The sequence below is a fragment of the Centruroides vittatus genome, unplaced genomic scaffold (genome assembly GCF_030686945.1).
Source record: "Centruroides vittatus isolate TY-2023 unplaced genomic scaffold, ASM3068694v2 scaffold_386, whole genome shotgun sequence".
Lineage (NCBI taxonomy): Eukaryota > Metazoa > Arthropoda > Arachnida > Scorpiones > Buthidae > Centruroides > Centruroides vittatus.
Window position 1 is genome coordinate 2,863,917 of NW_027122706.1, and position 15,152 is coordinate 2,879,068.

Genomic DNA, 15,152 nt, shown 5'->3' on the forward strand with positions numbered 1-15,152 from the left:
AAAATTAAAGTAAAAAGAAAAGCATTTTGAACTCCATTTTATTATTACTTTTATTTAATTTCACAATAATATTGATCCATGACACAAAATTTGAGAAGCACTGATTTAGAATATTTCTAATTAAAAAATTTAAACATAAATCACTTCTCTTTTTATTATGATAAGAGAAACTTTGATCTAAATGCATTCATTAATAACTTGTTAATATTAAATTATACTATACAGGGTGTTCTGCTTGAAAATACCCAATTTTAATTCTTCATACAAAATGAATGATTTAAGATTTATAAAAGCAACAAGTAGAATCTGGTGGGAAAACTCATCAAGTTTTATAGTGTGTTTCTTTCATACCGAGAAGTCGAATGGTGAGCAGTATTGTGCAGTCATGTCTTCACCACAAGAGAAAGTGCAGGACTTGGTCTAGTATGCCAGATAGTGTAGCCACCAAGATCTCCTAATCTGATCCCTTAGATTTCTTTCTGTGGGATTATGTGAAAGATATGGTTTGTGCAATTTTGGTCAGAGACCTCCAAGGTCTTCGGGAACACATCATTGCAGCCATCGCTACTGTGAGAACATTCTGCAGCATACATAGCAGGAAACTGCCTATTGCCTTGATTTGGCTGTGACTGCTGAAGTGCACGAGATGTGATTTTTTCAAAAAAATTTAGTGAGTTTTTCTCTCGTAAATAAACCTTTGGTGAACTTGTATCTTTAGCCATTTATTTTTATAGCCAATTCAAATTGGGTACTTTTGACCTGTATAATGTAATTACATGTTTTAGCTGCCTATTCTGTGTACCAAAACAAGATGTCAATTTTATCATTAGGAAAAAATAAAGAATGGAAAATGTATAATTCAATATGCCAATTTGATATTTAAGTCTTGGCACTGGATATTCAATCTGGCACAATCTTATAAAGGAAGTCCTAGTTTCATCTTTTTTGTAGTTAATTTTGCAAGTTATAATTTGCAAATATTTTAAAGTTCTGGAATTAACTCTTTTCTAGCAGATTAAAAGTATTTAACTTAGAACAGGAATCAATCAGTGTATTCCAGTATGTATCAAACAGTACATCAGTTAAGTATGACGTACTAAAATGTATTCCAGTATTCACCAACAAGTTCATCAGTGCAGTGACTGACAAACATCACACTAATTGGGTTGTGGATATAGTGAGTTTTAATGAAGCAATGTGGCCACCTCCATGATTATATTATTAATACCATTTTTACTACTCATCTGTATTAACCCAAAGTTATTTTGACAAAATAGGTATGCCAATGTCAGTACAGTGCTATTTGCTTCTGCCATCTTGTTAAGTTGCCAGACATTCCAGTAAAAGCTTATTAGACTGTTCACTGGTGCATCAGTTATGACTGAGACTGATGCATATTGGAATGTACCCAACATTTAAAAATACATAGATTTATCAGTATGAAGTTTTTCAGAAGATATTTAGCAAATAATAAGTGGTGTATAAAATTTTTTATTCAATGATAGAAAACTTTTCTTTATATTTTAGGAATATATAATGTATTTTTTTAAAATTTATTTTCTGCATAGCTAAGCTAATTTGAAATATGTTTAAATTTTCAATAGGAATTAATTCTATAAATTTGTAATACCTGAATATTGTGAGCAAGACTGTTTCATGTGTTATAATGCTGTTAGCAAAATAGAATTTGAATCATATCACAGTAAACCAAATTAATTAATATTGAACAGAGAAAACAATTACAGACTATAATTACAAATGAATAAAAAATGTATAAAAGAAATAAATAAAATATTCAACAATAAAAAAATTGTTTTACAATGAAAACTTCTGAAATTTCAACAACAATAAATGTACATAATTAAAGCATTTAAAAATGATTTTAGTATCTATTTTTCAGATTGAGTGGTAAACATACTGCAAAAGTTAAACACTACAAAGTAATAAAATTATAATGGAATAAAATAACGTATAAGGAAAAGTTTTAAGTGCGTTTTGCATACTTAGTCTCAGGAAAATCATATTATATAAAAAAATTTACTATATCTGTAAATTTTATTTTAAAAAAAAGAGTTATGATTCTGTTATATTTTTTAGCAATTTCAATAATTAAGAATTCTAAAGAATAGACATTTGGACTCGTTACACATTATCAATTATTATTATGAATTTATTTTAAAGAAAAAAATGTTGAAAATGCAATAAAAAATTTTTGATAATTATTTGTTACTTTTTATTATTGTATTAAAGTATACTTGTATTTGTTCAATTACTCAAAACTGGGAATATATTAATAAACAATGCACATGTAACCAATATCCAGCAAGAAGAAATTACAAGAAACCATGTTTAATAGGCATCACTCAGTAACTGAGTTAGCCTGACAATGCCCATTAAACATGGTTGAAAAAGCATGTTTAATGGGCATGTTTTCTTGTATATATGTTTGCTTTCCTGTAATTTCTTCCTGCTGGATATTGGTTATATATGCATTGTGTATTTGAATTCATCAAATAATATAAAAACTCAGATGAAATTTAACAGTCTCTGTAAAAGAATTAATGAAGAATAAAGAATTATACTGTTAGTAACAAGATACTTTTCTCAGACTAATGAATTCCTAAAATTTTGCAAAACATCTTACAAAGTCTTGATAACAGATTCAAAAAATAAAAATTTTCAATAAACATTAGCAATTTCTAAGTAAAAAAATTTATTACAGTACTATTTAAAGAAACTTCAAAAATATTTGCTGTTACATGTCATAAAATTAACATATTTTTGCATAAAAATCTTTGCTGTTAGTGAGTCTTTAGTAGTTAATATCAGTTTTCTAAGGCTCATTTGTATTGCATATACACATTTTATTTAATTTTCATCATAAAAAAGAAAAAGATTATTATTTAACTTACATATTTATTTGGAATGCCTTATGTATGTTAAATAGCATAACAGCATTTAAGAAAATTTAGATATTAATACATGTGATTATACATTTATACATTAATGAAAATTTAAAAAATAAATATGATGATTTTTATATTCTACAAATTTATGAAATATTAAAAATACATTGTTGATTAAATATCCTCGAATCAAGATTAAAATCTATAACTAACATCTACTAATTACTAAATATAATGAGTTTAATTATTAAATGATTAATTTTTGGTAATCTTCATTAATGATGAAAATTCCAAATTCCTGGATTTTTACTAAATAGTGAATACAATTTCAAATAATATTTGAAACATTTTAGAATTTATTTAAAATATTAAAATTATTCTTTATTTATAAAACTAATTACTTGCATTTAAATTAACTATTAAACATTTGTATGTAACTTTTTGGGATAACATAAATACCATCTTAAAATTGCAATAATTTAAAATAAAGCCATAACCCATTATCTAAATTAATGCATTCCTGAAAACAATTCAAATACTGAGGAGTTTTTTACCATTATTTCTTATGGAAAAAATTTTAACTCATTGTCAATCCATCAAACTTTCAACAATAAATGTCTCAAATGACACTAAAACATTGCAAAATATCTATTTGCCCATCAATCCATGATTTTAGCATAATGTTAAACATTACAAACTCCAATTACTCTACTAATAAACACTTAACAAAGTCATTAAACAACACATTTTTATAATATCTCCTTTTAAAAATTTTTTTATAAACTGCATTTTCTTTAATATGCAGTATACAGCAGTGAAAATGCTGTAATGATTCTGTACATTTAATATCAAAATATTACTATGTAAAAACAAAACGGCAATGAAAATAAACAAAGTAGTGAACCTACTGTAATCAGTTTATAAGATTACTTTCAACATCACAACTGCAGTAGAATACAGATGCAACATCATTAAAATAAATGAAACAACAGATGCTGAGAATAGGGTTTCTGCCTACTTCCCATTTTTATTAGTGCAACTTTCAAATTTTTCACAAATGTGTTTTGAAGAAATTTGTAATACAGGCAGTCCCCAAGTTACAAAGAGTTCAGTTCCTAAGTCTTTCTTTAAGTCAAATTTGTAGGCACATCATAACATATGTTTGTGGTTTGTATTTACCATCAGTTAGTCAAATGTCTGTCTTTATATAGTATATATTAGAGGTGGGTAGTTCTAGGTTGGAACTGTTCCAGACTCTGTATTACTAGGAAGTTCCACATTGTATTGAGACAGTTCTGGTTGGAGCTAATATGTTCGTCACTCTGTAGGCTTTTCACAAAATGGTGAATTCTTTATCTGGATTTGAACTTGAACTAAATGAAAATATTTCATGAGTTCAGGAATAATAAAATTAGGTTTTTAGTATTTTAAATTTATACTGATATTTTTAAAATTTATATTTTTATTCATGTTCATAATTATTTATTTCTGTTAGTAACAAGCAATTATTTATTGACATCATCACAATGCCAAGCTGCAGTTTTTCGTCACAATGCACTTAAGTTTAGTAGTGTCTTGCCCCTGTACATCATACTCTTCCTGTAAACAATGAAGTCATGCCAGTCATGTATCTAAATCTGTTCGGAAGAAAATTTTTGAATTGAAATAATGTAACTTCTGACCCAAAGCAAAAGTTCATATATAGTTAATTGGGGTCTCCTGCCATTAAGCTTTCCATATCTGATCTTGAATTTCATCTAACACTGTTCTCACGATTAAGGTAGGACAGACAGACAAATGGACGGACAATAGTGGAAATTTATAGGTCAACAATTTTTTCAAATTACAGCTCAACTAGCAGATATGTCTGGCATTGCCCAGCCAAAAAATAAAACTAAATATTAAAATGAAAACCATATTAAAAGTTTGATTATTTTATCCTACCATTGTTATGTTTATCACAATGTCAACAAGGAGAAGAGTGGGGGGGGTCCAGATTTTGAGGTAGTCTATATTTCCTCAAGGTCCTAGAGAATAAGCAAGAAAAATTTGGAGCAGATTGATCAAAAAGCTAACAACAGAGAGACAAACATTCTGTTATCCCCCACACACATATATACATAAAATAAGGAATCATCTGGTCCAACAGAACTGTCTAGTCCAATTGACTAACCAGTTCATGTAACCATTCTGTCAGAATAATTCTGCACTCAGATCAGTTCTAACAGCAGAACTGGATTTCCCACTTTTTTTATTTTATATTTTTTTATTTTATTATTTTACATATTTTAACTAGTGTTGCAACGAATAGTATATTCGGCCAGGAGCGTGGCCGAATAGCCAAATATTCGGCTTGATTAATGCACGTACAATAATTGGTGTGCAAACTGCATTATGGTAAGGACTCTGTTCTCTATTCGCACGCTGTCACTACGCTTCACCAATCACATTAATTCTTGATAGTTGTAGCAGACACACAAGAGCATCATGGCAGTATGTGATAAATGATGATATCAAATGTGGATAACAATGAAATGACCTACATGTGTAAATAACGAAAAAAGAACAGAGAAGGACCGCAAAGTGAAAATGTGAAAATAAATATGAAATTGAGTTGATAACATAATCGAACAAGTCGAGGCAGCTTACTGACGTAAAATTCGTGGCCATCAATGTTCTCATAGACTTCAGAAAGCTAAATGCTTGTAATGAAAGTCAGTGTGCACAGGCGAAAGCCTGGGCCACTCAGGCTACCAGCTGTCTCGAATCTGTGAAGTCATAACTGTGACTTATACCAACATCCTGTCTGTCTCTTTTCTCCATTATCACCAGGCTATGAGTCATGTAATTGTAAAATGGGAAATCTACGATGGAAAAGTGACGAATCAAAAGTATCGTGCGTGCACATTACGATGTATGCATAGGCATACATGGACTAGAGCAATAGAGGAAAGAGAAAGGGAAGAGAGAGCAAAGACGAGCGCTTAAAAAGAAGGATAGGCAGGGTCAGACCCTCAGATGTGCAACGATTCTGCGAACGAATAGGTGTGTACGTGTGCTGATCTTTGTAATTATAAATTGTGAATACATGTGACTAATATTATTTTGTTTTTTATTTTGTGCAGGTTATAAGTTATAAATAAATATAAACAAACAACACTAACCCGATAACATTAAATCTAAATACCAAAATGATTAATTTACTATGTTTTTGTTATTTCTTACTCCTGTTTTTAGGTATTCAATATTCGGTCGAATAGTGATTAAATATTTGGTATTCAGCCAAATAGCAAAAAATAGGCCAAATACTGAATAGTAACTGAATATTCATTGCATCATTAATTTTAACTTTTTATGCATATAAACACAATTTTACAAACTACTTCTAAATAGACTAAAACATCTTAGACACATAATATAGTAAATAATAACAAACAAACATTAATAATAAAATGATAATAAAAGTAGACTTTATAACAGCTTGTTTGTAAATAGGATGTTCATTACAAGGGAACTGCCTGTACTGGAATTATTCAATTGAGATATGCAATGGATACTAAAAAATGTCATTTGTAGTAGTAGGAATTTGGATACAAGGAGTTCATAGCATACCAAAGCAGGATGATATATATTATTATTGTATTTTTTTAATAATAAGTATAGATAAAACACTTTTAGAATGTTTTTCTAAACTGAAAGGAATGCAAGTTACTAAAGAAGTCTTCATCTAATATTTTCATCATACAACTAATATAAAGCAAAAATTTGATTTTGTTAAACTATTTAAGTTGGTAATGGTAAATGTAACATCTACCATTATTGTTTCTATGCTCCATTTTTTTCATTTTAAATGCATCAATAGATAAACAAAACATAAAAACATAGATTTTAATGTAAGTTAGGATTCATAATTTAATACTAATTTCTTTTTTATTATGAATTACTGAAAATCTATTATACTTTTAATGCTTGGCATCAAGCCAATAATAATAAATTTGAAACAGAAATTATCTAAAATGTAATTAATATAGATATAACATAATAAGCAATTTGTTGCAATTGCAAATAAACAATTTAAAGTCAGAGATTGACAGGTCAGACAGAGCAGTATCACTATGTTTAAAATTTTTATGCTTTTACTTACCATTATATCAATTTATCTAATTAAAAGCATTTGTTTACAAGAGAACAAACATCAATTATAACAGCAGAAATAAATACAATATGATGATAATTTAAGCAGCTTATCTTGTAGTTTTTAAACTTTTTCACCATAAAAGTTATTGGACAAAAAAGGATAAACATTTTTGTTCAAACAGCTATTCCCATATTGCATTAAAAATCTTAAATTTGATTAAGATTTAATATATCATGCAGTGAATAGGAATGGGAGAGAAGAGATGAACTCCATTAATGTATGCCTGTTCATGTTAGTCACTAATGCAAAACTTGTGTGTGAAAAATACATTTTCAGAACAAAGTTCTAAAAATTGTTTTATTATGAAGATCACAAAGGTTCTTTAAATTGAATTTCATAGTTAAAATATAGCTAAATGATTACAACATCAACAATGTAAAGAATAGGATTGTGGATATATTTGCTTCTGTTTCTATTTACAAAACCTGTTAAAAATAATAATCATTACATTTCTTAACATATCTTATGTAACCATTTAAGTTACCAAGCTATGACATGCTTTATTTTTACCATTACTCATGATTTTCTTTCAAACTATGACACTTGAATAATTAACAAGTACCTTTTATTAACATGTGCACACCAATTGTAATGAGGATTGTAAAATAAACCATATTTGTCATCATAAATGTTTTAAAAACAATGTTTTGAAATTCCAGTATATAAAATTTAATTATTTTGGCATCAATGGGGGAGAGCTTAACCCCTAGTAGCCCCCATTATATCCACTACTAGCATTGTCTGACTGATCTCATTACAATCACTGTATTTGTGTAAATAGAATTAATTTCTGCTTAATCTATTAAATACAAAATTATATTTTAACATCTCACATATTAGTTTTTACTGTTATATCACATACTTTAAACTAAAAGTAATATGGTACAAACACTATAACATAAAAATGGTTTTTTTAAAATTTTAATTCAGTTTTAAAATTCAAAACTTTAAATAATAAATTAATAGAGCAAATATTTAATAAATTACTAAATTATCAGAAACTTGCTGTTTATCAATATGTTGCAACAGCATATATTTTAAAGGTATGTTAGTCAATTCAAAAATAATTGAATCTTTTCTGTATTCAATAGACTGCCCCAGACATTATTTAAATGCAAAAAAAAATGTATAAAATGCATTTTAGATCTTTCAGTTATATCTACTTAAAATAATACATAATACAGTAGCTGATAGAATAAATTATGCAAATTACCATTTATTATTTAAATTTATAAAAAAAACCAAATGTACAGTATATAATAAGACTTCAACCAAATTCACAATCTAATTGGTTTCTAGAAAACTATCATTCAGCAAGCTATTGAAAATCAAACTACAGTATAATTTTCCATATATACATGAACTAAGATTATGTATGAGAAATACATTATAATATCACATCTCAATGGACAATGAAAAAATATGGTATTTCATAAAATCATAATATAAAGCAGCAATGTAAAACATTTTAGTACACCAGGGCCACTTTCACTTGAACTGAAAACAGGGAGGCTAAAAGGCAATTTTTCCCTTCAGGCCTACTGAGGAGGATGAGGAAATTTACAATTTATCTGAAGAAAAATGACCTTTAAATCTAGCTATAGTATTAACTATTTCTTATTTTCTTATTTCTATTAATACAATTTGGCAATATCACATATGAACAATTTGGCAAATACTTTACCCTACAATAACACACTGTTAAAGAGCAACAATACCATCTAACTAAAAATGCCACTTGAAAAAATTTTTTGAAGTAACAGACAACTTTATTTTATGCTTCTTCCAGGCCACACATAATAAAGTCATGGACCACACACTGTACACTACTGATTGAAAATTTATACAGCTGAAATATACAGGTTTATGAATTGAGTAGTCATAAAGCATGAATCAACTCTACGATAAAAACAAAATCATCATCACATCCAAAAAAAGATAAATATTGATTTACATTAATATTACAATAACAACAAACTTACCAAGTTAAAAAAAATAAATATTTAATAAAAACAAAAGTATTTTCTCTTAGACTTTGTCAGTTAACAGAGCAAAAAAAAAAAAAAATTCAAAAACAATATTTGAATCATCATTGTTCTATTTCATTTAATTCTCTAAAGTATGATAATGATTTCAAACAAGGTTGAGTATATATCTCTGGCAAAAGAGCATGTCGTAAACAGTAGAGTGAAAAACTAATGGAAAGAAGCAAGAATTATTATACACAACTTTAAGAATAGGATCTTAAGGATAACTGAAAAACTGGCAATAGTCTCTAATATTACTGCAATGTTGAATAAATGTGGGAAGGAAATGAGCTAGATCCATGAGTGTAGATCCCGATGATAATCAGTCAACAAAAATATGGAAACGAGACTGTAACATGTGCATTGGCCTACGTTGTTTGTTTTGATCACAATTAACAATCTATTTACTACCTGTCTGGCATTTTGTTTTAATTTACTAGATTTATTTTTACTGTATTGTTAAGTTTTAATTTTTTTATTTTTATCTTTAAACATTTTAAAGTAAAATGTCATTTATGTTTGAATCCATTACATATCATTGAAAACTTTTTAGCTTGTTCTGCATTGAAATTTATTAAGTGTTAAATCTGACAATGAGACAAAAAGGCCTTGAAAAATTATTAATCAAAAATAAATAGGTTAACTCCTTGAATTCCTAAACTGATTGTTCAAATTTATTAACCTTGATAGAGTTGATAATTTCAAGAAAGAATAAAGACTGATTCATAACCCACTTTTGTTTGCAGTTCTGCTGAGGTTCACTGAAAATTGTTTAACAAAGGTCCATGATAGTTCAACAGTTAAAGTGTATTTGATAGGTACAAAACATTGGATACTTGTTTACATGTGAGACTTGTTTAGACAAAGATATTCCTTATTCTACAATATAGTAATATTCAAAATTAGCTGTTATTTATCATTTGTTAATTCAAGAAACAATATCTATCATAAGCTCAATGTCATGAAATAATTTGAGTTAAGAATTAAATATACAAAATAGGTCTATCTAATATTCCAGAAAGCAATTGTTTTCAGTTTTTCTCCATGTAAAAATCTCTTAATTTCTTTATTTTTTATACTCTTTTAACTGTTTTATAAATTGGATATTTTTTTTTATAGAATTTGTTAACAGTGTATCACCCATGGTTCAAATATTCTCCATTTTACTTTTATATGAGAAGAAACAATCAAGCCTTTTCTTCAAATACAAAATACACAGTATACAATTTTACTTTTTGTAACTACAGTACAGTTTTTTTTTCTTTGCATACTTGTTGATTACTTTTATTTTTATTAGTTTTTTATTTTTGAGGGCAGATATCATTTATCTTTTGGGACTTTTTCTGTATTTTGTAAAAATAAATACAATTCTATTTGTTCTTGATCAACAAGAATGTTGACTTTGATCACCCCAAACTTTTTGTTAGACTGTTGTAAGATCTGCCAGTGAGCCAATGGTAATTAATATAAGATGGCTGTTGACATTATGAATGCTATATCCAAAAGAATCAACAACAACAGAAACAAACATGTTGAGAACACACAATGCATAAACAGAATGTTGAGTTTAAGCCTATATTTGAGGAGAGAATACTTTTGTTTTCATTAACTATTTACTTTTTTAATATTGCAGATTTGTCATTATTGTAATCTTAATATCTAATACACAGTGTACAGGAAGATTACATAAAATTTAACTTGCCTTCTTTTCACTTGGACCTCTCTGAAACTCTCTTCATTTTCAAAGGCCTGTATGTTTGGAAGTGTTTTGGTTTGTATTACTTTCTGCTCTGTATAACTTTCTTAGAAGAATTCTTTTTCTGGTCCATAACTGATTTCAACTATATATAATATATCGATTACCTTTTCACTTAGGTTTAGTTTTGTAGTCTTGATCTTGACAGGATAAAAAGTCTGAAGAAATATTTTTTTTCCTTATTGTCAAATCTTTCTTTCATGATGCAAAACTTTCATTCATTGCTAAACTAAATTCAATGATATAATTATGTCTAGTAACAAACAATCATATAATAAATCACTATGTAACAATTTACAGTTGTAAATTAATGTTCATCTTCAAATTAGGGTTGCCAACTCTCAAAATTTGGCAAAATTTTAAAATTCTGTGATTTTCAAATTGAGGCCTATTCTTCCCAAACTTTCAAGACCTATACACAATAAAACAATCAACGTATGCATTATATTTTATAAAGATACTAAAGAATACACAAAATTTTGATATTGCTGAGAGTTCTAAAATATTATATCTCTGGAAATTTTCTATTCCTGGAATAGAGAACTCCTCAGAAGTTTTGTGAATTTCATAATTCTCAAAAAATGCATTTAAAGTAAAAAATGTATTAACTAATAAAAAATTAAGTATTATTTTAAAATAGGTCAACAAAAACCAATCTACAAGAACTTGAAATTGCATTCTTCACACATTTTTAGTTTTTAAAGTAAGAAACTATCAATTGAATAAGAGAAAAAAAATTTTTTAATTGTTTAAATATCATTAAAACATAGATATAATAACACACAGGAGTCTGCAATGACGCGGGATGGGTAAGTTCCACCAGGATTCCTGAGCATGAAAATAATACAAATCGCATGGTCATCCAGTACAACAAAGACCTTCATCACATATACAGGGAAATAGTGGAAGAGAAGGGGATCAAATTAACATACACAAGGACACAGACAACATATGCACTACTAAGGAATGATAAAAACAAGCCGAGTAACATGAGAGCACCAGGGGTATACAGAATACCGACCAAAGACAACAGGATTCACAGAAACTTAGTGTACATAGGATCAACAAAAAGGTCATTACAAAAAAGACTAAAGGAACATAAATATGACATAGACAAGGGTAGGAACACCACAGCACTGGCAACATATGCATCAGACTCAGATGTACAGTACATGCAGACTTAGGGAATGCTACTCTTATAAAGAAGTCATTCCAAACTGATCACATAAGGGTACTGGACAAACTAGAAATATATAAAGCCAATAGAGCACGGAACTGCATAAACTGCAAGGATAACAACACAATATTGTATGCATGGCAATATGCATATGAGAAAGATCCCCAATAATATTGACATCTTATTCACAGAATTTTGGGCGAAAACATTAATATGAGGACGCTGGGCCTATATAATAGAGAATGATGCAAATAGCCAAATTATTTGGTATTAAATAATTTGAATACTTGAATTAATTGGCAGTTTAAAATTTGAACACTGGGCATTCCAAAGTTAGAACACCATCGAACCTGAAGCAGGTCTTGATAGAGATTCGAAAACATTTGTTCATGCATCTAAATATTATACCTTACTAGAAATAAAAAGGTTCTGAAAAGGTTGGTTACAAGTTCCAGTATTCAAGTAGTGTAAATTTCATATATAATTGGATTCTCAAGAATCAATACAAAATTTTTAAAATTAAATTTTTAGCTTCTATTGTACATCAAACTATGAATATACAATCTTGGAGTACAGTGGATTCTGGTTAATTGGAATGTATTAGGATTATAAGACTGGCTCAATTAAGCAGTTGCCACAATTATAAAATGTTCACATAAAGAGTTGAAAATATATAAAATAAGAAACAAACTGCTGTTTAATAAACAACAGAAATACTTTCTAATAAAAAAATAAATTCAGGAACAAATGGTACAGACCAGAAAAAATAACTATTCATGCTAAAAACAATTTCAGTTAATGTAAACTTATGTATCAAACATTAATTGCTTCAATTGTGTCATGGATGCAGTTTACTAATTTTCTTCAATACATCTTTAAATTTTTTTATAATTTCCAAACCACTGACCAACAATAATGTGACATTGGGAGACAAAAATTCCAGATGGGTATTTTTAAAAAATTTAAACAAAAATGTGCTACATAGTTGGCAAAATGCACAGATCTTTTCTTAACTTCTGTTATAGTTTCATATTACAACTTATTAGCTATTTCTTAAAGATTTCAGAAATCATTCTTGTATTTTTGTAATATAGAACTGCTAAATTGTTCATTCTAAGTTCTTTAAAGTACCAAGTGTTTTTTTTTTAATAATCAAAAGGTTCTTTTTATCACTTTCAGACAAGTTTGACAAGCATAACACATTTTTGTGACCCATTGCTTTCTTTAAATCAAACAGTGTTGAATGTTTTTAGCTAGGAAACTGTCCACTGTCACTAAATAAAACACATCTATTTCATCAATTTTAATACATGTATTTATCTGAAGAAAATTTTTGGAGTAAATTGAATAGGTTTGTGGATTTTTATTATTCAGTAGTTAAATGTTCAGCCATTGTTTTTCTCACCAAATACTTTCTAAAATTTAATGTCATGCCTAGATTTCTACTGAGGCAACCAACCACCTGTTGTTTTTAAATTTTTGTTGCCAGTTTCTTAGCTAACTACTTTGTATTATTTTTCAGCACTGGATAACTGATATGTAACACCTTGTCCATTTACACCAGAGAACCATTGACTAAACACTTTCTTGATGTGTTACAAACAACCCTGCACACTTTTCCACACTGTGTAATGCTGTTGTTATATCAATCACCCGGGAGGAAGCCATACTAATTAAAACAAATTTTAATGTGCAAAAACTCAGAACACTAGAAGTTTGGAAAATCTTTAAGACCACAATCAAGAAAAATTGCATGAACAGCAAGGATGCCAAAACAGTCTACATCTTGGAAATCAGTCATGGATAACCCATTAAGCAACATCACATAAATGAAAAATGTGCCATTTTACAAGCAGCTACCACTGACCATTATAGTAGACTCTCCCATATCCAAACTAATGTGGGTGTGAGTGATCTGAATATTAGAAAAATCCAGATAAGAGAGTAAGAATTTTAAAATAAGACTAACATGTATGCTTACTGTCTGCATAAAAAAATATTTATTTTGACTTGGATGCTTATTTTTGATAATTATAATTAATTTTCAAAGTATTGTGTTAAAATTGTTTGTTATGTTCTTCTTGATTTGCTGACAAGCTGCTACATCAAACCAATGCCTCATCATTATCACATCAATGGTGGTTGATGTATTGTGCTCTTCTCTAAACTTCAAGGCAACCTTAATAAAAAAAAAAAGTTTTAAATGTACACACTGCAGCAGGAGAGGTAAGATTTGAAATCATGTACAATATTTTCAAAAACATTTGGTTGCCTTTGATCAGTCTGGATATGGGAGGGCCACATTTGGGAGAGTCTACTATATTAACATTTATAAATTTTTATTGTATTTATTTTGTATGAATCAAAAGTATGAAATTTTGAAAAGTTGATAATGAAAATCTTTAAAACCAACTTTAAGTTCAAAAGATCAAGTCAGTTATAGCAGTGACATAAAAGAACATGAAAACATTCTGGAATTTGTAATATAGAATTCTCAACTTGCTCTCAATTTTTTGTTGTAAGCCTGAAGTGGGCCCTAAATGAGCCAAGAACATTTGCTTAGAATATAATTTGGTATACAAAAATACACATTATATTGCAGAAAAGTGTGCAAGGTTATTTGTAAATCATTTTGTTAATAATTCCAGCTTCCATAGCACTTCATGACTCTATATTCTTGCCTTTATGCTTGCATCATTTAAATATTTCCTGTTATTCACAACATACTACAAGTAGAATCATTACACTGCCCAAATACACATGTTTGTGCTACTGAATGAATCAATAATAGTTTATTCAGTAATGATCTCAATGTCATCAGATAAACTATCTAACAATCACTGTATAATTAAATGGCATGTTATCCCAAATAAATGAACAAATTCTGATCACTTTCTTGATATGTTTTTGGTCTAAGATTTGCCCAAAATAAATAGCTGTCTTGATTAAACTATGACACTTTAACTGGAACCTATTGTATTTAAATTTTTTATAACTTTTAGTCTATTTTAACAAAAGTAATGATCTGACAATTTTTACTGGAAACATCTTTAGATTTGCTATCTTGTAAAATTCATTACATTTAGAA